At 49.6% G+C, this 25,238-nt stretch overlaps 9 non-coding genes across 9 annotated transcripts; all 9 read right to left on the reverse strand.

Annotated features, from left to right (window-relative positions):
- Positions 1–469: 469 nt before the first annotated feature.
- Trnaa-agc (transfer RNA alanine (anticodon AGC)) lies at positions 470–543 on the reverse strand. The gene has a single exon. It is a non-coding gene; the product is annotated as a tRNA-Ala (tRNA).
- Positions 544–2,035: 1,492 nt separating this feature from the next.
- Positions 2,036–2,109, reverse strand: Trnaa-agc (transfer RNA alanine (anticodon AGC)). Its single transcript has one exon. It is a non-coding gene; the product is annotated as a tRNA-Ala (tRNA).
- A 3,056-nt stretch (positions 2,110–5,165) lies between these two features.
- Positions 5,166–5,239, reverse strand: Trnaa-agc (transfer RNA alanine (anticodon AGC)). Its single transcript has one exon. It is a non-coding gene; the product is annotated as a tRNA-Ala (tRNA).
- A 1,491-nt stretch (positions 5,240–6,730) lies between these two features.
- On the reverse strand, positions 6,731–6,804 carry Trnav-aac (transfer RNA valine (anticodon AAC)). Its single transcript has one exon. It is a non-coding gene; the product is annotated as a tRNA-Val (tRNA).
- Positions 6,805–8,286: 1,482 nt separating this feature from the next.
- Trnaa-agc (transfer RNA alanine (anticodon AGC)) lies at positions 8,287–8,360 on the reverse strand. The gene has a single exon. It is a non-coding gene; the product is annotated as a tRNA-Ala (tRNA).
- A 1,491-nt stretch (positions 8,361–9,851) lies between these two features.
- On the reverse strand, positions 9,852–9,925 carry Trnaa-agc (transfer RNA alanine (anticodon AGC)). Its single transcript has one exon. It is a non-coding gene; the product is annotated as a tRNA-Ala (tRNA).
- Positions 9,926–17,695: 7,770 nt separating this feature from the next.
- Positions 17,696–17,768, reverse strand: Trnaa-agc (transfer RNA alanine (anticodon AGC)). The gene has a single exon. It is a non-coding gene; the product is annotated as a tRNA-Ala (tRNA).
- Positions 17,769–22,403: 4,635 nt separating this feature from the next.
- Positions 22,404–22,477, reverse strand: Trnaa-agc (transfer RNA alanine (anticodon AGC)). Its single transcript has one exon. It is a non-coding gene; the product is annotated as a tRNA-Ala (tRNA).
- A 1,491-nt stretch (positions 22,478–23,968) lies between these two features.
- Trnaa-agc (transfer RNA alanine (anticodon AGC)) lies at positions 23,969–24,042 on the reverse strand. The gene has a single exon. It is a non-coding gene; the product is annotated as a tRNA-Ala (tRNA).
- Between the last annotated feature and the right edge of the window lie 1,196 nt (positions 24,043–25,238).

Raw genomic sequence — 25,238 nt, forward strand, 5'->3', positions numbered from 1 at the left:
GCTTAGGCCGCTCTCCTAGTGTGGCTGCTCTGTGTCTGCAGGCAACGAGGGGCTGCAAGCTTCCTGTGTTCGCACCTATATCACCTGTGCTTGCTTGTCAGAGACAGACTATCGCAAAACATACAACTCACTCCATGAATTGATTGCTACGGCATCTGTTATCAGCAGTCACAACCAGCAACACCAGTAGCAGCCGACTGCACGCAAAGAATGGGACGTGCAGTGGGATTTACGTGAACTCGGCGCAAGGCAGATCTTTCCGACGTAGGCTTGAGAATCTTATGGGAACATTTGTACTGTTTCTAAATTAAGTGTAGGTGTGGGAGGAGGGTGCTTCCTGCGCACGAATAAAAGCACGCTTGACAATTGTGGATGCTAATCGTTCGCTTGTATCTGCCTAGACACCTCTGCTGGTTGGGAATTATTCCACTTGCATGGCAAGGTGCGCTTGTAGGTGTGTTAAAAATTTTGGAGGCGCTGGGTATCGATCCCAGTACCTCTCGCACGCTAAGCGAGAGCTCTACCATCTGAGCTACGCCCACCCCCTCGTTGACTAATAGTGCTACACACAGCCATATCAACGTCACAGACCCTTGCACTCCCATTATTCCGCAGACAAACGACACTTTCTATGTATCAGTGAGGGTGTCTTTCAGGTTTCGTGCATTCTGTATCGAATCGTAGTTGGCCACAATGAAAGTGGCACACATAACGTCGAAAATAGAGTTCGGACACCGCTCTGAGTAAGACGAACGTGTTGTCCACTCTCTAGACTTCAATGACGTTATGCCGTGATACGTAAGACAGATCTGCACTCGATGACACCTCGATAACAGTCGGTCCCCACACTTACATCTGGCTCTCCTGATGACAGTATACATCATATCAGTCTGTGACGCTGGTTTTGCAACTTCTTGCGTGCCTTTATGTTCGCCGCGACCAACACTTACCATGCACTGACCACAAAACATGGAGGAGCCGGGGATTGAACCCGAGACCTTTCACACGCTAAGCGAACGATCTGCCAACTGAGCTACGGCTGCACACACGACCAAGCCTGGCTATTCTCCATTCTTTGCGACTCTGATGGGCACGGGCACGATGGTTGGTTGGTTTGTAGCGGCGAAGGTACCAGAGTACAAAGGCGCGGACACGTTCATATACACAAGAGTTCCAAGTAGTTCCGATGCTCTGGTATTACGAATGCAAATTCCGTCTGTTTTTAACGTCTTAAATTGAAAGGGCGGTCACAAATTGGTCCATTTCACTCCTTGTCGACAATCACACAGCACCTGAGGTAACAAGCACATCTCGAGCCCCATTGTGCTCTCCATTGTTCATGCCAACTCAGTGCATCGCTCTTTGCTACTGTGTAAAACTCTTGTCGTCCAACTGCGAAACACTGGGACACGTCTTCATTGCACTGATATACTACGAAACGCTGCCCAAACTTGGCAATCACCCCTGCAGCCGACTTTACACGACGCTCAAGCAACGCTCACGCTAGTGACAGCCTTATTTATAGTTCGACGTCGCGCCAAAGCGAATGAGCACATTTCGCCTACGGCTTAGGCCGCTCTCCTAGTGTGGCTGCTCTGTGTCTGCAGGCAACGAGGGGCTGCAAGCTTCCTGTGTTCGCACCTATATCACCTGTGCTTGCTTGTCAGAGACAGACTACCGCAAAACATACAACTCACTCCATGAATTGATTGCTACGGCATCTGTTATCAGCAGTCACAACCAGCAACACCAGTAGCAGCCGACTGCACGCAAAGAATGGGACGTGCAGTGGGATTTACGTGAACTCGGCGCAAGGCAGATCTTTCCGACGTAGGCTTGAGAATCTTATGGGAACATTTGTACTGTTTCTAAATTAAGTGTAGGTGTGGGAGGAGGGTGCTTCCTGCGCACGAATAAAAGCACGCTTGACAATTGTGGATGCTAATCGTTCGCTTGTATCTGCCTAGACACCTCTGCTGGTTGGGAATTATTCCACTTGCATGGCAAGGTGCGCTTGTAGGTGTGTTAAAAATTTTGGAGGCGCTGGGTATCGATCCCAGTACCTCTCGCACGCTAAGCGAGAGCTCTACCATCTGAGCTACGCCCACCCCCTCGTTGACTAATAGTGCTACATACAGCCATATCAACGTCACAGACCCTTGCACTCCCATTATTCCGCAGACAAACGACACTTTCTATGTATCAGTGAGGGTGTCTTTCAGGTTTCGTGCATTCTGTATCGAATCGTAGTTGGCCACAATGAAAGTGGCACACATAACGTCGAAAATAGAGTTCGGACACCGCTCTGAGTAAGACGAACGTGTTGTCCACTCTCTAGACTTCAATGACGTTATGCCGTGATACGTAAGACAGATCTGCACTCGATGACACCTCGATAACAGTCGGTCCGCACACTTACATCTGGCTCTCCTGATGACAGTATACATCATATCAGTCTGTGACGCTGGTTTTGCAACTTCTTGCGTGCCTTTATGTTCGCCGCGACCAACACTTACCATGCACTGACCACAAAACATGGAGGAGCCGGGGATTGAACCCGAGACCTTTCACACGCTAAGCGAACGATCTGCCAACTGAGCTACGGCTGCACACATGACCAATCTTGGATATTCTCCATTCTTTGCGACTCTGTTGTGCACGGGCACGATGGCTGGTTGGTTTGTAGCGGCGAAGGTACCAGAGTACAAAGGCGCGGACACGTTCATATACACAAGAGTTCCAAGTAGTTCCGATGCTCTGGTATTACGAATGCAAATTCCGTCTGTTTTTAACGTCTTAAATTGAAAGGGCGGTCACAAATTGGTCCATTTCACTCCTTGTCGACAATCACACAGCACCTGAGGTAACAAGCACATCTCGAGCCCCATTGTGCTCTCCATTGCTCATGCCAACTCAGTGCCTCGCTCTTTGCTACTGTGTAAAACTCTTGTCGTCCAACTGCGAAACACTGGGACACGTCTTCATTGCACTGATATACTACGAAACGCTGCCCAAACTTGGCAATCACCCCTGCAGCCGACTTTTCCGACTTTACACGACGCTCACGCTAGTGACAGCCTTATTTATAGCTCGACGTCGCGCCAAAGCGAATGAGCACATTTCGCCTACGGCTTAGGCCGCTCTCCTAGTGTGGCTGCTCTGTGTCTGGAGGCACGAGGGCCTGCAAGTTTCCTGTGTTCGCACCTATATCACCTGTGCTTGCTTGTCAGAGACAGACTATCGCAAAACATACAACTCACTCCATGAATTGATTGCTACGGCATCTGTTATCAGCAGTCACAACCAGCAACACCAGTAGCAGCCGACTGCACGCAAAGAATGGGAACGTGCAGTGGGATTTACGTGAACTCGGCGCAAGGCAGATCTTTCCGACGTAGGCTTGAGAATCTTATGGGAACATTTGTACTGTTTCTAAATTAAGTGTAGGTGCGGGAGGAGGGTGCTTCCTGCGCACGAATAAAAGCACGCTTGACAATTGTGGATGCTAATCGTTCGCTTGTATCTGCATAGACACCTCTGCTGGTTGGGAATTATTCCACTTGCATGGCAAGGTGCGCTTGTAGGTGTGTATAAAATTCTGGAGGCGCTGGGTATCGATCCCAGTACCTCTCGCACGCTAAGCGAGCGCTCTACCATCTGAGCAACGCCCACCCCCCCGTTGACTAATAGTGCTACATACAGCCATATCAACGTCACAGACCCTTGCACTCCCATTATTCCGCAGACAAACGACACTTTCTATGTATCAGTGAGGGTGTCTTTCAGGTTTGGTGCATTCTGTATCGAATCGTAGTTGGCCACAATGAAAGTGGCACGCATAACGTCGAAAATAGAGTTCGGACACCGCTCTGAGTAAGACGAACGTGTTGTCCACTCTCTAGACTTCAATGACGTTATGCCGTGATACGTAAGACAGATCTGCACTCGATGACACCTCGATAACAGCCGGTCCCCACACTTACATCTGGCTCTCCTGATGACAGTATACATCATATCAGTCTGTGACGCTGGTTTTGCAACTTCTTGCGTGCCTTTATGTTCGCCGCGACCAACACTTACCATGCACTGACCACAAAACATGGAGGAGCCGGGGATTGAACCCGACACCTTTCACACGCTAAGCGAACGGTCTGCCAACTGAGCTACGGCTGCACACACGACCAAGCCTGGCTATTCTCCATTCTTTGCGACTCTGATGTGCACGGGCACGATGGATGGTTGGTTTGTAGCGGCGAAGGTACCAGAGTACAAAGGCGCGGACACGTTCATATACACAAGAGTTCCAAGTAGTTCCGATGCTCTGGTATTACGAATGCAAATTCCGTCTGTTTTTAACGTCTTAAATTGAAAGGGCGGTCACAAACTGGTCCATTTCACTCCTTGTCGACAATCACACAGCACCTGAGGTAACAAGCACATCTCGAGCCCCATTGTGCTCTCCATTGTTCATGCCAACTCAGTGCATCGCTCTTTGCTACTGTGTAAAACTCTTGTCGTCCAACTGCGAAACACTGGGACACGTCTTCAATGCACTGATATACTACGAAACGCTGCCCAAACTTGGCAATCACCCCTGCAGCCGACTTTACACGACGCTCAAGCAACGCTCACGCTAGTGACAGCCTTATTTATAGTTCGACGTCGCGCCAAAGCGAATGAGCACATTTCGCCTACGGCTTAGGCCGCTCTCCTAGTGTGGCTGCTCTGTGTCTGCAGGCAACGAGGGGCTGCAAGCTTCCTGTGTTCGCACCTATATCACCTGTGCTTGCTTGTCAGAGACAGACTATCGCAAAACATACAACTCACTCCATGAATTGATTGCTACGGCATCTGTTATCAGCAGTCACAACCAGCAACACCAGTAGCAGCCGACTGCACGCAAAGAATGGGACGTGCAGTGGGATTTACGTGAACTCGGCGCAAGGCAGATCTTTCCGACGTAGGCTTGAGAATCTTATGGGAACATTTGTACTGTTTCTAAATTAAGTGTAGGTGTGGGAGGAGGGTGCTTCCTGCGCACGAATAAAAGCACGCTTGACAATTGTGGATGCTAATCGTTCGCTTGTATCTGCCTAGACACCTCTGCTGGTTGGGAATTATTCCACTTGCATGGCAAGGTGCGCTTGTAGGTGTGTTAAAAATTTTGGAGGCGCTGGGTATCGATCCCAGTACCTCTCGCACGCTAAGCGAGAGCTCTACCATCTGAGCTACGCCCACCCCCTCGTTGACTAACAGTGCTACATACAGCCATATCAACGTCACAGACCCTTGCACTCCCATTATTCCGCAGACAAACGACACTTTCTATGTATCAGTGAGGGTGTCTTTCAGGTTTCGTGCATTCTGTATCGAATCGTAGTTGGCCACAATGAAAGTGGCACACATAACGTCGAAAATAGAGTTCGGACACCGCTCTGAGTAAGACGAACGTGTTGTCCACTCTCTAGACTTCAATGACGTTATGCCGTGATACGTAAGACAGATCTGCACTCGATGACACCTCGATAACAGTCGGTCCCCACACTTACATCTGGCTCTCCTGATGACAGTATACATCATATCAGTCTGTGACGCTGGTTTTGCAACTTCTTGCGTGCCTTTATGTTCGCCGCGACCAACACTTACCATGCACTGACCACAAAACATGGAGGAGCCGAGGATTGAACCCGAGACCTTTCACACGCTAAGCGAACGATCTGCCAACTGAGCTACGTCTGCACACATGACCAATCCTGGCTATTCTCCATTCTTTGCGACTCTGTTGTGCACGGGCACGATGGCTGGTTGGTTTGTAGCGGCGAAGGTACCAGAGTACAAAGGCGCGGACACGTTCATATACACAAGAGTTCCAAGTAGTTCCGATGCTCTGGTATTACGAATGCAAATTCCGTCTGTTTTTAACGTCTTAAATTGAAAGGGCGGTCACAAATTGGTCCATTTCACTCCTTGTCGACAATCACACAGCACCTGAGGTAACAAGCACATCTCGAGCCCCATTGTGCTCTCCATTGTTCATGCCAACTCAGTGCATCGCTCTTTGCTACTGTGTAAAACTCTTGTCGTCCAACTGCGAAACACTGGGACACGTCTTCATTGCACTGATATACTACGAAACGCTGCCCAAACTTGGCAATCACCCCTGCAGCCGACTTTTCCGACTTTACACGACGCTCACGCTAGTGACTGCCTTATTTATAGTTCGACGTCGCGCCAAAGCGAATGAGCACATTTCGCCTACGGCTTAGGCCGCTCTCCTAGTGTGGCTGCTCTGTGTCTGCAGGCAACGAGGGGCTGCAAGCTTCCTGTGTTCGCACCTATATCACCTGTGCTTGCTTGTCAGAGACAGACTATCGCAAAACATACAACTCACTCCATGAATTGATTGCTACGGCATCTGTTATCAGCAGTCACAACCAGCAACACCAGTAGCAGCCGACTGCACGCAAAGAATGGGAACGTGCAGTGGGATTTTCGTGAACTCGGCGCAAGGCAGATCTTTCCGACGTAGGCTTGAGAATCATATGGGAACATTTGTACTGTTTCTAAATTAAGTGTAGGTGTGGGAGGAGGGTGCTTCCTGCGCACGAATAAAAGCACGCTTGACAATTGTGGATGCTAATCGTTCGCTTGTATCTGCATAGACACCTCTGCTGGTTGGGAATTATTCCACTTGCATGGCAAGGTGCGCTTGTAGGTGTGTTAAAAATTCTGGAGGCGCTGGGTATCGATCCCAGTACCTCTCGCACGTTAAGCGAGCGCTCTACCATCTGAGCTACGCCCACCCCCTCGTTGACTAATAGTGCTACATACAGCAATATCAACGTCACAGACCCTTGCACTCCCATTATTCCGCAGACAAACGACACTTTCTATGTATCAGTGAGGGTGTCTTTCAGGTTTCGTGCATTCTGTATCGAATCGTAGTTGGCCACAATGAAAGTGGCACGCATAACGTCGAAAATAGAGTTCGGACACCGCTCTGAGTAAGACGAACGTGTTGTCCACTCTCTAGACTTTAATGACATTATGCCGTGATACCTAAGACAGATCTGCACTCGATGACACCCGGTGCCCACACTTACATCTGGCTCTCCTGATGACAGTATACATCATATCAGTCTGTGACGCTTGTTTTGCAACTTCTTGCGTGCCTTTATGTTCGCCGCGACCAACACTTACCATGCACTGACCACAAAACATGGAGGAGCCGGGGATTGAACCCGAGACCTTCCACACGCTAAGCGAACGATCTGCCAACTGAGCTACGGCTGCACACACGACCAAGCCTGGCTATTCTCCATTCTTTGCGACTCTGTTGTGCACGGGCACGATGGTTGGTTGGTTTGTAGCGGCGAAGGTACCAGAGTACAAAGGCGCGGACACGTTCATATACACAAGAGTTCCAAGTATTTCCGATGCTCTGGTATTACGAATGCAAATTCCGTCTGTTTTTAACGTCTTAAATTGAAAGGGCGGTCACAAATTGGTCCATTTCACTCCTTGTCGACAATCACACAGCACCTGAGGTAACAAGCACATCTCGAGCCCCATTGTGCTCTCCATTGTTCATGCCAACTCAGTGCCTCGCTCTTTGCTACTGTGTAAAACTCTTGTCGTCCAACTGCGAAACACTGGGACACGTCTTCATTGCACTGATATACTACGAAACGCTGCCCAAACTTGGCAATCACCCCTGCAGCCGACTTTACACGACGCTCAAGCAACGCTCACGCTAGTGACAGCCTTATTTATAGTTCGACGTCGCGCCAAAGCGAATGAGCACATTTCGCCTACGGCTTAGGCCGCTCTCCTAGTGTGGCTGCTCTGTGTCTGCAGGCAACGAGGGGCTGCAAGCTTCCTGTGTTCGCACCTATATCACCTGTGCTTGCTTGTCAGAGACAGACTATCGCAAAACATACAACTCACTCCATGAATTGATTGCTACGGCATCTGTTATCAGCAGTCACAACCAGCAACACCAGTAGCAGCCGACTGCACGCAAAGAATGGGAACGTGCAGTGGGATTTACGTGAACTCGGCGCAAGGCTGATCTTTCCGACGTAGGCTTGAGAATCTTATGGGAACATTTGTACTGTTTCTAAATTAAGTGTAGGTGTTGGAGGAGGGTGCTTCCTGCGCACGAATAAAAGCACGCTTGACAATTGTGGATGCTAATCGTTCGCTTGTATCTGCCTAGACACCTCTGCTGGTTGGGAATTATTCCACTTGCATGGCAAGGTGCGCTTGTAGGTGTGTTAAAAATTCTGGAGGCGCTGGGTATCGATCCCAGTACCTCTCGCACGCTAAGCGAGCGCTCTACCATCTGAGCTACGCCCACCACCCCCGTTGACTAATAGTGCTACATACAGCCATATCAACGTCACAGACCCTTGCACTCCCATTATTCCGCAGACAAACGACACTTTCTATGTATCAGTGAGGGTGTCTTTCAGGTTTCGTGCATTCTGTATCGAATCGTAGTTGGCCACAATGAAAGTGGTACGCATAACGTCGAAAATAGAGTTCGGACACCGCTCTGAGTAAGACGAACGTGTTGTCCACTCTCTAGACTTCAATGACGTTATGCCGTGATACCTAAGACAGATCTGCACTCGATGACATCTCGATAACAGCCGGTCCCCACACTTACATCTGGCTCTCCTGATGACAGTATACATCATATCAGTCTGTGACGCTGGTTTTGCAACTTCTTGCGTGCCTTTATGTTCGCCGCGACCAACACTTACCATGCACAGACCACAAAACATGGAGGAGCTGGGGATTGAACCCGAGACCTTTCACACGCAAAGCGAACGATCTGCCAACTGAGCTACGGCTGCACACACGACCAAGCCTGGCTATTCTCCATTCTTTGCGACTCTGATGTGCACGGGCACGATGGTTGGTTGGTTTGTAGCGGCGAAGGTACCAGAGTACAAAGGCGCGGACACGTTCATATACACAAGAGTTCCAAGTAGTTCCGATGCTCTGGTATTACGAATGCAAATTCCGTCTGTTTTTAACGTCTTAAATTGAAAGGGCGGTCACAAATTGGTCCATTTCACTCCTTGTCGACAATCACACAGCACCTGAGGTAACAAGCACATCTCGAGCCCCATTGTGCTCTCCATTGTTCATGCCAACTCAGTGCCTCGCTCTTTGCTACTGTGTAAAACTCTTGTCGTCCAACTGCGAAACACTGGGACACGTCTTCATTGCACTGATATACCACGAAACGCTGCCCAAACTTGGCAATCACCCATGCAGCCGACTTTTCCGACTTTACACGACGCTCACGCTAGTGACAGCCTTATTTATAGTTCGACGTCGCGCCAAAGCGAATGAGCACATTTCGCCTACGGCTTAGGCCGCTCTCCTAGTGTGGCTGCTCTGTGTCTGCAGGCAACGAGGGGCTGCAAGCTTCCTGTGTTCGCACCTATATCACCTGTGCTTGCTTGTCAGAGACAGACTATCGCAAAACATACAACTCACTCCATGAATTGATTGCTACGGCATCTGTTATCAGCAGTCACAACCAGCAACACCAGTAACAGCCGACTGCACGCAAAGAATGGGAACGTGCAGTGGGATTTACGTGAACTCGGCGCAAGGCAGATCTTTCCGACGTAGGCTTGAGAATCTTATGGGAACATTTGTACTGTTTCTAAATTAAGTGTAGGTGTGGGAGGAGGGTGCTTCCTGCGCACGAACAAAAGCACGCTTGACAATTGTGGATGCTAATCGTTCGCTTGTATCTGCCTAGACACCTCTGCTGGTTGGGAATTATTCCACTTGCATGGCAAGGTGCGCTTGTAGGTGTGTTAAAATTTTGGAGGCGCTGGGTATCGATCCCAGTACCTCTCGCACGCTAAGCGAGAGCTCTACCATCTGAGCTACGCCCACCCCCTCGTTGACTAATAGTGCTACATACAGCCATATCAACGTCACAGACCCTTGCACTCCCATTATTCCGCAGACAAACGACAATTTCTATGTATCAGTGAGGGTGTCTTTCAGGTTTCGTGCATTCTGTATCGAATCGTAGTTGGCCACAATGAAAGTGGCACGCATAACGTCAAAAATAGAGTTCGGACACCGCTCTGAGTAAGACGAACGTGTTGTCCACTCTCTAGACTTCAATGACGTTATGCCGTGATACCTAAGACAGATCTGCACTCGATGACACCTCGATAACAGTCGGTCCCCACACTTACATCTGGCTCTCCTGATGACAGTATACATCATATCAGTCTGTGACGCTGGTTTTGCAACTTCTTGGGTGCCTTTATGTTCGCCGCGACCAACACTTACCATGCACTGACCACAAAACATGGAGGAGCCGGGGATTGAACCCGAGACCTTTCACACGCTAAGCGAACGATCTGCCAACTGAGCTACGGCTGCACACATGACCAATCCTGGCTATTCTCCATTCTTTGCGACTCTGTTGTGCACGGGCACGATGGCTGGTTGGTTTGTAGCGGCGAAGGTACCAGAGTACAAAGGCGCGGACACGTTCATATACACAAGAGTTACAAGTAGTTCCGATGCTCTGGTATTACGAATGCAAATTCCGTCTGTTTTTAACGTCTTAAATTGAAAGGGCGGTCACAAATTGGTCCATTTCACTCCTTGTCGACAATCACACAGCACCTGAGGTAACAAGCACATCTCGAGCCCCATTGTGCTCTCCATTGTTCATGCCAACTCAGTGCATCGCTCTTTGCTACTGTGTAAAACTCTTGTCGTCCAACTGCGAAACACTGGGACACGTCTTCATTGCACTGATATACTACGAAACGCTGCCCAAACTTGGCAATCACCCCTGCAGCCGACTTTTCCGACTTTACACGACGCTCACGCTAGTGACAGCCTTATTTATAGTTCGACGTCGCGCCAAAGCGAATGAGCACATTTCGCCTACGGCTTAGGCCGCTCTCCTAGTGTGGCTGCTCTGTGTCTGCAGGCAACGAGGGGCTGCAAGCTTCCTGTGTTCGCACCTATATCACCTGTGCTTGCTTGTCAGAGACAGACTATCGCAAAACATACAACTCACTCCATGAATTGATTGCTACGGCATCTGTTATCAGCAGTCACAACCAGCAACACCAGTAGCAGCCGACTGCACGCAAAGAATGGGAACGTGCAGTGGGATTTACGTGAACTCGGCGCAAGGCAGATCTTTCCGACGTAGGCTTGAGAATCTTATGGGAACATTTGTACTGTTTCTAAATTAAGTGTAGGTGTGGGAGGAGGGTGCTTCCTGCGCACGAATAAAAGCACGCTTGACAATTGTGGATGCTAATCGTTCGCTTGTATCTGCCTAGACACCTCTGCTGGTTGGGAATTATTCCACTTGCATGGCAAGGTGCGCTTGAAGGTGTGTTAAAAATTCTGGAGGCGCTGGGTATCGATCCCAGTACCTCTCGGACATTAAGCGAGCGCTCTACCATCGGAGCTACGCCCCCCCCCCCCCCCCCCCCCCCCCCGTTGACTAATAGTGCTACATACAGCCATATCAACGTCACAGACCCTTGCACTCCCATTATTCCGCAGACAAACGACACTTTCTATGTATCAGTGAGGGTGTCTTTCAGGTTTCGTGCATTCTGTATCGAATCGTAGTTGGCCACAATGAAAGTGGCACGCATAACGCCGAAAATAGAGTTCGGACACCGCTCTGAGTAAGACGAACGTGTTGTCCACTCTCTAGACTTCAATGACGTTATGCCGTGATACCTAAGACAGATCTGCACTCGATGACATCTCGATAACAGTTGGTCCCCACACTTACATCTGGCTCTCCAGATGACAGTGTACATCATATCAGTCTGTGACGCTGGTTTTGCAACTTCTTGCGTGCCTTTATGTTCGCCGCGACCAACACTTACCATGCACTGACCACAAAACATGGAGGAGCCGGGGATTGAACCCGAGACCTTTCACACGCTAAGCGAACGATCTGCCAACTGAGCTACGGCTGCACACACGCCCAAGCCTGGCTATTCTCCATTCTTTGCGACTCTGATGTGCACGGGCACGATGGTTGGTTGGTTTGTAGCGGCGAAGGTACCAGAGTACAAAGGCGCGGACACGTTCATATACACAAGAGTTCCAAGTAGTTCCGATGCTCTGGTATTACGAATGCAAATTCCGTCTGTTTTTAACGTCTTAAATTGAAAGGGCGGTCACAAATTGGTCCATTTCACTCCTTGTCGACAATCACACAGCACCTGAGGTAACAAGCACATCTCGAGCCCCATTGTGCTCTCCATTGTTCATGCCAACTCAGTGCCTCGCTCTTTGCTACTGTGTAAAACTCTTGTCGTCCAACTGCGAAACACTGGGACACGTCTTCATTGCACTGATATACCACGAAACGCTGCCCAAACTTGGCAATCACCCATGCAGCCGACTTTTCCGACTTTACACGACGCTCACGCTAGTGACAGCCTTATTTATAGTTCGACGTCGCGCCAAAGCGAATGAGCACATTTCGCCTACGGATTAGGCCGCTCTCCTAGTATGGCTGCTCTGTGTCTGCAGGCAACGAGGGGCTGCAAGCTTCCTGTGTTCGCACCTATATCACCTGTGCTTGCTTGTCAGAGACAGACTATCGCAAAACATACAACTCACTCCATGAATTGATTGCTACGGCATCTGTTATCAGCAGTCACAACCAGCAACACCAGTAGCAGCCGACTGCACGCAAAGAATGGGAACGTGCAGTGGGATTTACGTGAACTCGGCGCAAGGCAGATCTTTCCGACGTAGGCTTGAGAATCTTATGGGAACATTTGTACTGTTTCTATATTAAGTGTAGGTGTGGGAGGAGGGTGCTTCCTGCGCACGAATAAAAGCACGCTTGACAATTGTGGATGCTAATCGTTCGCTTGTATCTGCCTAGACACCTCTGCTGGTTGGGAATTATTCCACTTGCATGGCAAGGTGCGCTTGAAGGTGTGTTAAAAATTCTGGAGGCGCAGGGTATCGATCACAGTACCTCTCGCACGCTAAGCGAGCGCTCTACCATCTGAGCTACGCCCACCCCCTCGTTGACTAATAGTGCTACATACAGCCATATCAACGTCACAGACCCTTGCACTCCCATTATTCCGCAGACAAACGACATTTTCTATGTATCAGTGAGGGTGTCTTTCAGGTTTCGTGCATTCTGTATCGAATCGTAGTTGGCCACAATGAAAGTGGCACGCATAACGTCGAAAATAGAGTTCGGACACCGCTCTGAGTAAGACGAACGTGTTGTCCACTCTCTAGACTTCAATGACGTTATGCCGTGATACCTAAGACAGATCTGCACTCGATGACACCTCGATAACAGCCGGTCCCCACACTTACATCTGGCTCTCCTGATGACAGTATACATCATATCAGTCTGTGACGCTGGTTTTGCAACTTCTTGCGTGCCTTTATGTTCGCCGCGACCAACACTTACCATGCACTGACCACAAAACACGGAGGAGCCGGGGATTGAACCCGAGACCTTCCACACGGTAAGCGAACGATCTGCCAACTGAGCTACGGCTGCACACACGACCAAACCTGGCTATTCTCCATTCTTTGCGACTCTGTTGTGCACGGGCACGATGGTTGGTTGGTTTGTAGCGGCGAAGGTACCAGAGTACAAAGGCGCGGACACGTTCATATACACAAGAGTTCCAAGTAGTTCCGATGCTCTGGTATTACGAATGCAAATTCCGTCTGTTTTTAACGTCTTAAATTGAAAGGGCGGTCACAAATTGGTCCATTTCACTCCTTGTCGACAATCACACAGCACCTGAGGTAACAAGCACATCTCGAGCCCCTTTGTGCTCTCCATTGCTCATGCCAACTCAGTGCCTCGCTCTTTGCTACTGTGTAAAACTCTTGTCGTCCAACTGCGAAACACTGGGACACGTCTTCATTGCACTGATATACTACGAAACGCTGCCCAAACTTGGCAATCACCCCTGCAGCCGACTTTACACGACGCTCAAGCAACGCTCACGCTAGTGACAGCCTTATTTATAGTTCGACGTCGCGCCAAAGCGAATGAGCACATTTCGCCTACGGCTTAGGCCGCTCTCCTAGTATGGCTGCTCTGTGTCTGCAGGCAACGAGGGGCTGCAAGCTTCCTGTGTTCGCACCTATATCACCTGTGCTTGCTTGTCAGAGACAGACTATCGCAAAACATACAACTCACTCCATGAATTGATTGCTACGGCATCTGTTATCAGCAGTCACAACCAGCAACACCAGTAGCAGCCGACTGCACGCAAAGAATGGGAACGTGCAGTGGGATTTACGTGAACTCGGCGCAAGGCAGATCTTTCCGACGTAGGCTTGAGAATCTTATGGGAACATTTGTACTGTTTCTATATTAAGTGTAGGTGTGGGAGGAGGGTGCTTCCTCCGCACGAATAAAAGCACGCTTGACAATTGTGGATGCTAATCGTTCGCTTGTATCTGCCTAGACACCTCTGCTGGTTGGGAATTATTCCACTTGCATGGCAAGGTGCGCTTGAAGGTGTGTTAAAAATTCTGGAGGCGCAGGGTATCGATCCCAGTACCTCTCGCACGCTAAGCGAGCGCTCTACCATCTGAGCTACGCCCACCCCCTCGTTGACTAATAGTGCTACATACAGCCATATCAACGTCACAGACCCTTGCACTCCCATTATTCCGCAGACAAACGACACTTTCTATGTATCAGTGAGGGTGTCTTTCAGGTTTCGTGCATTCTGTATCGAATCGTAGTTGGCCACAATGAAAGTGGCACGCATAACGCCGAAAATAGAGTTCGGACACCGCTCTGAGTAAGACGAACGTGTTGTCCACTCTCTAGACTTCAATGACGTTATGCCGTGATACCTAAGACAGATCTGCACTCGATGACATCTCGATAACAGTTGGTCCCCACACTTACATCTGGCTCTCCAGATGACAGTGTACATCATATCAGTCTGTGACGCTGGTTTTGCAACTTCTTGCGTGCCTTTATGTTCGCCGCGACCAACACTTACCATGCACTGACCACAAAACATGGAGGAGCCGGGGATTGAACCCGAGACCTTTCACACGCTAAGCGAACGATCTGCCAACTGAGCTACGGCTGCACACACGCCCAAGCCTGGCTATTCTCCATTCTTTGCGACTCTGATGTGCACGGGCACGATGGTTGGTTGGTTTGTAGCGGCGAAGGTACCAGAGTACAAAGGCGCGGACACGTTCATATACACAAGAGTTCCAAGTAGTTCCGATGCTCTGGTATTACGAATGCAAATTCCGTCTGTTTTTAACGTCTTAAATTGAAAGGGCGGTCACAAATTGGTCCATTTCACTCCTTGTCGACAATCACACAGCACCTGAGGTAACAAGCACATCTCGAGCCCCTTTGTGCTCTCCATTGCTCATGCCAACTCAGTGCCTCGCTCTTTGCTACTGTGTAAAACTCTTGTCGTCCAACTGCGAAACACTGGGACACGTCTTCATTGCACTGATATACTACGAAACGCTGCCCAAACTTGGCAATCACCCCTGCAGCCGACTTTACACGACGCTCAAGCAACGCTCACGCTAGTGACAGCCTTATTTATAGTTCGACGTCGCGCCAAAGCGAATGAGCACATTTCGCCTACGGCTTAGGCCGCTCTCCTAGTGTGGCTGCTCTGTGTCTGCAGGCAACGAGGGGCTGCAAGCTTCCTGTGTTCGCACCTATATCACCTGTGCTTGCTTGTCAGAGACAGACTATCGCAAAACATACAACTCACTCCATGAATTGATTGCTACGGCATCTGTTATCAGCAGTCACAACCAGCAACACCAGTAGCTGCCGACAGCACGCAAAGAATGGGAACGTGCAGTGGGATTTACGTGAACTCGGCGCAAGGCAGATCTTTCCGACGTAGGCTTGAGAATCTTATGGGAACATTTGTACTGTTTCTAAATTAAGTGTAGGTGTGGGAGGAGGGTGCTTCCTGCGCACGAATAAAAGCACGCTTGACAATTGTGGATGCTAATCGTTCGCTTGTATCTGCCTAGACACCTCTGCTGGTTGGGAATTATTCCACTTGCATGGCAAGGTGCGCTTGAAGGTGTGTTAAAAATTCTGGAGGCGCAGGGTATCGATCCCAGTACCTCTCGCACGCTAAGCAAGCGCTCTACCATCTGAGCTACGCCCACCCCCCCGTTGACTAATAGTGCTACATACAGCCATATCAACGTCACAGACCCTTGCACTCCCATTATTCCGCAGACAAACGACACTTTCTATGTATCAGTGAGGGTGTCTTTCAGGTTTCGTGCATTCTGTATCGAATCGTAGTTGGCCACAATGAAAGTGGCACGCATAACGTCGAAAATAGAGTTCGGACACCGCTCTGAGTAAGACGAACGTGTTGTCCACTCTTTAGACTTCAATGTCGTTATGCCGTGATACGTAAGACAGATCTGCACTCGATGACATCTCGATAACAGCCGGTCCCCACACTTACATCTGGCTCTCCTGATGACAGTATACATCATATCAGTCTGTGACGCTGGTTTTGCAACTTCTTGCGTGCCTTTATGTTCGCCGCGACCAACACTTACCATGCACTGACCACAAAACATGGAGAAGCCGGGGATTGAACCCGAGACCTTTCACACGCTAAGCGAACGATCTGCCAACTGAGCTACAGCTGCACACACGACCAAGCCTGGCTATTCTCCATTCTTTGCGACTCTGATGTGCACGGGCACGATGGTTGGTTGGTTTGTAGCGGCGAAGGTACCAGAGTACAAAGGCGCGGACACGTTCATATACACAAGAGTTCCAAGTAGTTCCGATGCTCTGGTATTACGAATGCAAATTCCGTCTGTTTTTAACGTCTTAAATTGAAAGGGCGGTCACAAATTGGTCCATTTCACTCCTTGTCGACAATCACACAGCACCTGAGGTAACAAGCACATCTCGAGCCCCATTGTGCTCTCCATTGCTCATGCCAACTCAGTGCCTCGCTCTTTGCTACTGTGTAAAACTCTTGTCGTCCAACTGCGAAACACTGGGACACGTCTTCATTGCACTGATATACTACGAAACGCTGCCCAAACTTGGCAATCACCCATGCAGCCGACTTTTCCGACTTTCCACGACGCTCACGCTAGTGACAGCCTTATTTATAGTTCGACGTCGCGCCAAAGCGAATGAGCACATTTCGCCTACGGCTTAGGCCGCTCTCCTAGTGTGGCTGCTCTGTGTCTGCAGGCAACGAGGGGCTGCAAGCTTCCTGTGTTCGCACCTATATCACCTGTGCTTGCTTGTCAGAGACAGACTATCGCAAAACATACAACTCACTCCATGAATTGACTGCTACGGCATCTGTTATCAGCAGTCACAACCAGCAACACCAGTAGCTGCCGACTGCACGCAAAGAATGGGAACGTGCAGTGGGATTTACGTGAACTCGGCGCAAGGCAGATCTTTCCGACGTAGGCTTGAGAATCTTATGGGAACATTTGTACTGTTTCTAAATTAAGTGTAGGTGTGGGAGGAGAGTGCTTCCTGCGCACGAATAAAAGCACGCTTGACAATTGTGGATGCTAATCGTTCGCTTGTATCTGCCTAGACACCTCTGCTGGTTGGGAATTATTCCACTTGCATGGCAAGGTGCGCTTGAAGGTGTGTTAAAAATTCTGGAGGCGCTGGGTATCGATCCCAGTACCTCTCGCACGCTAAGCGAGCGCTCTACCATCTGAGCTACGCCCCCCCCTCACCCGTTGACTAATAGTGCTACATACAGCCATATCAACGTCACAGACCCTTGCACTCCCATTATTCCGCAGGCAAACGACACTTTCTATGTATCAGTGAGGGTGTCTTTCAGGTTTCGTGCATTCTGTATCGAATCGTAGTTGGCCACAATGAAAGTGGCACGCATAACGTCGAAAATAGAGTTCGGACACCGCTCTGAGTAAGACGAACGTGTTGTCCACTCTCTAGACTTCAATGACGTTATGCCGTGATACCTAAGACAGATCTGCACTCGATGACACCTCGATAACAGCCGGTCCCCACACTTACATCTGGCTCTCCTGATGACAGTATACATCATATCAGTCTGTGACGCTGGTTTTGCAACTTCTTGCGTGCCTTTATGTTCGCCGCGACCAACACATACCATGCACTGACCACAAAACATGGAGGAGCCGGGGATTGAACCCGAGACCTTTCACATGCTAAGCGAACGATCTGCCAACTGAGCTACGGCTGCACACACGACAAAGCCTCTGTATTCTCCATTCTTTGTGACTCTGTTGTGCACGGGCACGATGGTTGGTTGGTTTGTAGCGGCGAAGGTACCACAGTACAAAGGCGCGGACACGTTCATATACACAAGAGTTCCAAGTAGTTCCGATGCTCTGGTATTACGAATGCAAATTCCGTCTGTTTTTAACGTCTTAAATTGAAAGGGCGGTCACAAATTGGTCCATTTCACTCCTTGTCGACAATCACACAGCACCTGAGGTAACAAGCACATCTCGAGCCCCATTGTGCTCTCCATTGTTCATGCCAACTCAGTGCCTCGCTCTTTGCTACTGTGTAAAACTCTTGTCGTCCAACTGCGAAACACTGGGACACGTCTTCATTGCACTGATATACTACGAAACGCTGCCCAAACTTGGCAATCACCCATGCAGCCGACTTTTCCGACTTTACACGACGCTCACGCTAGTGACAGCCTTATTTATAGTTCGACGTCGCGCCAAAGCGAATGAGCACATTTCGCCTACGGCTTAGGCCGCTCTCCTAGTGTGGCTGCTCTGTGTCTGCAGGCAACGAGGGGCTGCAAGCTTCCTGTGTTCGCACCTATATCACCTGTGCTTGCTTGTCAGAGACAGACTATCGCAAAACATACAACTCACTCCATGAATTGATTGCTACGGCATCTGTTATCAGCAGTCACAACCAGCAACACTAGTAGCAGCCGACTGCACGCAAATAATGGGAACGTGCAGTGGGATTTACGTGAACTCGGCGCAAGGCAGATCTTTCCGACGTAGGCTTGAGAATCTTATGGGAACATTTGTACTGTTTCTAAATTAAGTGTAGGTGTGGGAGGAGGGTGCTTCCTGAGCACGAATAAAAGCACGCTTGACAATTGTGGATGCTAATCGTTCGCTTGTATCTGCCTAGACACCTCTGCTGGTTGGGAATTATTCCACTTGCATGGCAAGGTGCGCTTGTAGGTGTGTTAAAAACTCTGGACGCGCTGGGTATCGATCCCAGTACCTCTCGCACGCTAAGCGAGCGCCCTACCATCTGAGCTACGCGCACCCCCCCGCTGTCTAATAGTGCTACATACAGCCATATCAACGTCACAGACCCTTGCACTCCCAATATTCCGCAGACAAACACTACTCTCTATGTATCAGTGAGGGTGTCTTTCAGGTTTCGTGCATTCTGTATCGAATCGTAGTCGGCCACAATGAAAGTGGCACGCATAACGTCGAAAATAGAGTTCGGACACCGCTCTGAGTAAGACGAACGTGTTGTCCACTCTCTAGACTTCAATGACGTTATGCCGTGATACCTAAGACAGATCTGCACTCGATAACACCTAGATAACAGGCGGTCCCCACACTTACATCTGGCTCTCCTGATGACAGTATACATCATATCAGTCTGTGACGCTGGTTTTGCAACTTCTTGCGTGCCTTTATGTTCGCCGCGACCAACACTTACCATGCACTGACCACAAAACATGGAGGAGCCGGGGATTGAACCCGAGACCTTTCACACGCTAAGCGAACGATCTGCAAACTGAGCTACAGCTGCACACACGACCAAGCCTGGCTATTCTCCATTCTTTGCGACTCTGTTGTGCACGGGCACGATGGTTGGTTGGTTTGTAGCGGCGAAGGTACCACAGTACAAAGGCGCGGACACGTTCATATACACAAGAGTTCCAAGTAGTTCCGATGCTCTGGTATTACGAATGCAAATTCCGTCTGTTTTTAACGTCTTAAATTGAAAGGGCGGTCACAAATTGGTCCATTTCACTCCTTGTCGACAATCACACAGCACCTGAGGTAACAAGCACATCTCGAGCCCCATTGTGCTCTCCATTGTTCATGCCAACTCAGTGCCTCGCTCTTTGCTACTGTGTAAAACTCTTGTCGTCCAACTGCGAAACACTGGGACACGTCTTCATTGCACTGATATACTACGAAACGCTGCCCAAACTTGGCAATCACCCATGCAGCCGACTTTTCCGACTTTACACGACGCTCACGCTAGTGACAGCCTTATTTATAGTTCGACGTCGCGCCAAAGCGAATGAGCACATTTCGCCTACGGCTTAGGCCGCTCTCCTAGTGTGGCTGCTCTGTGTCTGCAGGCAACGAGGGGCTGCAAGCTTCCTGTGTTCGCACATATATCACCTGTGCTTGCTTGTGAGAGACAGACTATCGCAAAACATACAACTCACTCCATGAATTGATTGCTACGGCATCTGTTATCAGCAGTCACAACCAGCAACACCAGTAGCAGCCGACTGCACGCAAAGAATGGGAACGTGCAGTGGGATTTACGTGAACTCGGCGCAAGGCAGATCTTTCCGACGTACGCTTGAGAATCTTTGGGAACATTTGTACTGTTTCTAAATTAAGTGTAGGTGTGGGAGGAGGGTGCTTCCTGCGCACGAATAAAAGCACGCTTGACAATTGTGGATGCTAATCGTTCGCTTGTATCTGCCTAGACACCTCTGCTGGTTGGGAATTATTCCACTTGCATGGCAAGGTGCGCTTGTAGGTGTGTTAAAGATTCTGGAGGCGCTGGGTATCGATCCCAGTATCTATCGCACGCTAAGCGAGCGCTCTACCATCTGAGCTACGCCCCCCCCCCCCCCCCCCCACGTTGACTAATAGTGCTACATACAGCCATATCAACGTCACAGACCCTTGCACTCCCATTATTCCGCAGACAAACGACACTTTCTGTGTATCAGTGAGGGTGTCTTTCAGGTTTCGTGCATTCTGTATCGAATCGTAGTTGGCCACAATGAAAGTGGCACGCATAACGTCGAAAATAGAGTTCGGACACCGCTCTGAGTAAGACGAACGTGTTGTCCACTCTCTAGACTTCAATGACGTTATGCCGTGATACCTAAGACAGATCTGCACTCGATGACACCTCGATAACAGCCGGTCCCCACACTTACATCTGGCTCTCCTGATGACAGTATACATCATATCAGTCTGTGACGCTGGTTTTGCAACTTCTTGCGTGCCTTTAAGATCGCCGCGACCAACACTTACCATGCACTGACCACAAAACATGGAGGAGCCGGGGATTTAACCCGAGTCCATTCACACGCTAAGCGAACGATCTGCCAACTGAGCTACGGCTACACACACGACCAAGCCTGGCTATTCTCCATTCTTTGCGACTCTGTTGTGCACGGGCACGATGGTTGGTTGGTTTGTAGCGGCGAAGGTACCAGAGTACAAAGGCGCGGACACGTTCATATACACAAGAGTTCCATGTAGTTCCGATGCTCTGGTATTACGAATGCAAATTCCGTCTGTTTTTACGTCTTAAATTGAAAGGGCGGTCACAAATTGGTCCATTTCACTCCTTGTCGACAATCACACAGCACCTGAGGTAACAAGCACATCTCGAGCCCCATTGTGCTCTCCATTGTTCATGCCAACTCAGTGCCTCGCTCTTTGCTACTGTGTAAAACTCTTGTCGTCCAACTGCGAAACACTGGGACACGTCTTCATTGCACTGATATACTACGAAACGCTGCCCAAACTTGGCAATCACCCCTGCAGCCGACTTTACACGACGCTCAAGCAACGCTCACGCTAGTGACAGCCTTATTTATAGTTCGACGTCGCGCCAAAGCGAATGAGCACATTTCGCCTACGGCTTAGGCCGCTCTCCTAGTGTGGCTGCTCTGTGTCTGCAGGCAACGAGGGGCTGCAAGCTTCCTGTGTTCGCACCTATATCACCTGTGCTTGCTTGTCAGAGACAGGCTATCGCAAAACATACAACTCTCACCATGAATTGATTGCTACGGCATCTGTTATCAGCAGTCACAACCAGCAACACCAGTAGCAGCCGACTGCACGCAAAGAATGGGAACGTGCAGTGGGATTTACGTGAACTCGGCGCAAGGCAGATCTTTCCGACGTAGGCTTGAGAATCTTATGGGAACATTTGTACTGTTTCTAAATTAAGTGTAAGTGTGGGAGGAGGGTGCTTCCTGCGCACGAATAAAAGCACGCTTGACAATTGTGGATGCTAATCGTTCGCTTGTATCTGCCTAGACACCTCTGCTGGTTGGGAATTATTCCACTTGCATGGCAAGGTGCGCTTGTAGGTGTGTTAAAGATTCTGGAGGCGCTGGGTATCGATCCCAGTACCTCTCGCACGCTAAGCGAGCGCTCTACCATCTGAGCTACGCCCACCCCCCCGTTGACTAATAGTGCTACATACAGCCATATCAACGTCACAGACCCTTGCACTCCCATTATTCCGCAGACAAACGACACTTTCTGTGTATCAGTGAGGGTGACTTTCAGGTTTCGTGCATTCTGTATCGAATCGTAGTTGGCCACAATGAAAGTGGCACGCATAACGTCGAAAATAGAGTTCGGACACCGCTCTGAGTAAGACGAACGTGTTGTCCACTCTCTAGACTTCAATGACGTTATGCCGTGATACCTAAGACAGATCTGCACTCGATGACACCTCGATAACAGCCGGTCCCCACACTTACATCTGGCTCTCCTGATGACAGTATACATCATATCAGTCTGTGACGCTGGTTTTGCAACTTCTTGCGTGCCTTTATGTTCGCCGCGACCAACACTTACCATGCACTGACCACAAAACATGGAGGAGCCGGGGATTTAACCCGAGAGCATTCACACGCTAAGCGAACGATCTGCCAACTGAGCTACGGCTACACACACGACCAAGCCTGGCTATTCTCCATTCTTTGCGACTCTGTTGTGCACGGGCACGATGGTTGGTTGGTTTGTAGCGGCGAAGGTACCAGAGTACAAAGGCGCGGACACGTTCATATACACAAGAGTTCCATGTAGTTCCGATGCTCTGGTATTACGAATGCAAATTCCGTCTGTTTTTAACGTCTTAAATTGAAAGGGCGGTCACAAATTGGTCCATTTCACTCCTTGTCGACAATCACACAGCACCTGAGGTAACAAGCACATCTCGAGCCCCTTTGTGCTCTCCATTGCTCATGCCAACTCAGTGCCTCGCTCTTTGCTACTGTGTAAAACTCTTGTCGTCCAACTGCGAAACACTAGGACACGTCTTCATTGCACTGATATACTACGAAACGCTGCCCAAACTTGGCAATCACCCCTGCAGCCAACTTTTCCGACTTTACACGAAGCTCACGCTAGTGACAGCCTTATTTATAGTTCGACGTCGCGCCAAAGCGAATGAGCACATTTCGCCTACGGCTTAGGCCGCTCTCCTAGTGTGGCTGCTCTGTGTCTGCAGGCAACGAGGGGCTGCAAGCTTCCTGTGTTCGCACCTATATCACCTGTGCTTGCTTGTCAGAGACAGACTATCGCAAAACATACAACTCACTCCATGAATTGATTGCTACGGCATCTGTTATCAGCAGTCACAACCAGCAACACCAGTAGCAGCCGACTGCACGCAAAGAATGGGAACGTGCAGTGGGATTTACGTGAACTCCGCGCAAGGCAGATCTTTCCGACGTAGGCTTGAGAATCTTATGGGAACATTTGTACTGTTTCTAAATTAAGTGTAGGTGTGGGAGGAGGGTGCTTCCTGCGCACGAATAAAAGCACGCTTGACAAATGTGGATGCTAATCGTTCGCTTGTATCTGCCTAGACACCTCTGCTGGTTGGGAATTATTCCACTTGCATGGCAAGGTGCGCTTGTAGGTGTGTTAAAGATTCTGGAGGCGCTGGGTATCGATCCCAGTACCTCTCGCACGCTAAGCGAGCGCTCTACCATCTGAGCTACGCCCACCCCCCCGTTGACTAATAGTGCTACATACAGCCATATCAACGTCACAGACCCTTGCACTCCCATTATTCCGCAGACAAACGACACTTTCTGTGTATCAGTGAGGGTGTCTTTCAGGTTTCGTGCATTCTGTATCGAATCGTAGTTGGCCACAATGAAAGTGGCACGCATAACGTCGAAAATAGAGTTCGGACACCGCTCTGAGTAAGACGAACGTGTTGTCCACTCTCTAGACTTCAATGACATTATGCCGTGATACCTAAGACAGATCTGCACTCGATGACACCTCGACAACAGCCGGTCCCCACACTTACATCTGGCACTCCTGATGACAGTATACATCATATCAGTCTATGACGCTGGTTTTGCAACTTCTTGCGTGCCTTTATGTTCGCCGCAACCAACACTTACCATGCACTGACCACAAAACATGGAGGAGCCGGGGATTTAACCCGAGACCATTCACACGCTAAGCGAACGATCTGCCAACTGATCTACGGCTACACACACGACCAAGCCTGGCTATTCTCCATTCTTTGCGACTCTGATGTGCACGGGCACGATGGTTGGTTGGTTTGTAGCGGCGAAGGTACCAGAGTACAAAGGCGCGGACACGTTCATATACACAAGAGTTCCATGTAGTTCCGATGCTCTGGTATTACGAATGCAAATTCCGTCTGTTTTTAACGTCTTAAATTGAAAGGGCGGTCACAAATTGGTCCATTTCACTCCTTGTCGACAATCACACAGCACCTGAGGTAACAAGCACATCTCGAGCCCCTTTGTGCTCTCCATTGCTCATGCCAACTCAGTGCCTCGCTCTTTGCTACTGTGTAAAACTCTTGTCGTCCAACTGCGAAACACTGGGACACGTCTTCATTGCACTGATATACTACGAAACGCTGCCCAAACTTGGCAATCACCCCTGCAGCCGACTTTACACGACGCTCAAGCAACGCTCACGCTAGTGACAGCCTTATTTATAGTTCGACGTCGCGCCAAAGCGAATGAGCACATTTCGCCTACGGCTTAGGCCGCTCTACTAGTGTGGCTGCTCTGTGTCTGCAGGCAACGAGGGGCTGCAAGCTTCCTGTGTTCGCACCTATATCACCTGTGCTTCCTTGTCAGAGACAGACTATTCGAAAACATACAACTCACTCCATGAATTGATTGCTACGGCATCTGTTATCAGCAGTCACA

Source organism: Schistocerca gregaria, chromosome 11 (assembly GCF_023897955.1).
Source record: "Schistocerca gregaria isolate iqSchGreg1 chromosome 11, iqSchGreg1.2, whole genome shotgun sequence".
NCBI lineage: Eukaryota > Metazoa > Arthropoda > Insecta > Orthoptera > Acrididae > Schistocerca > Schistocerca gregaria.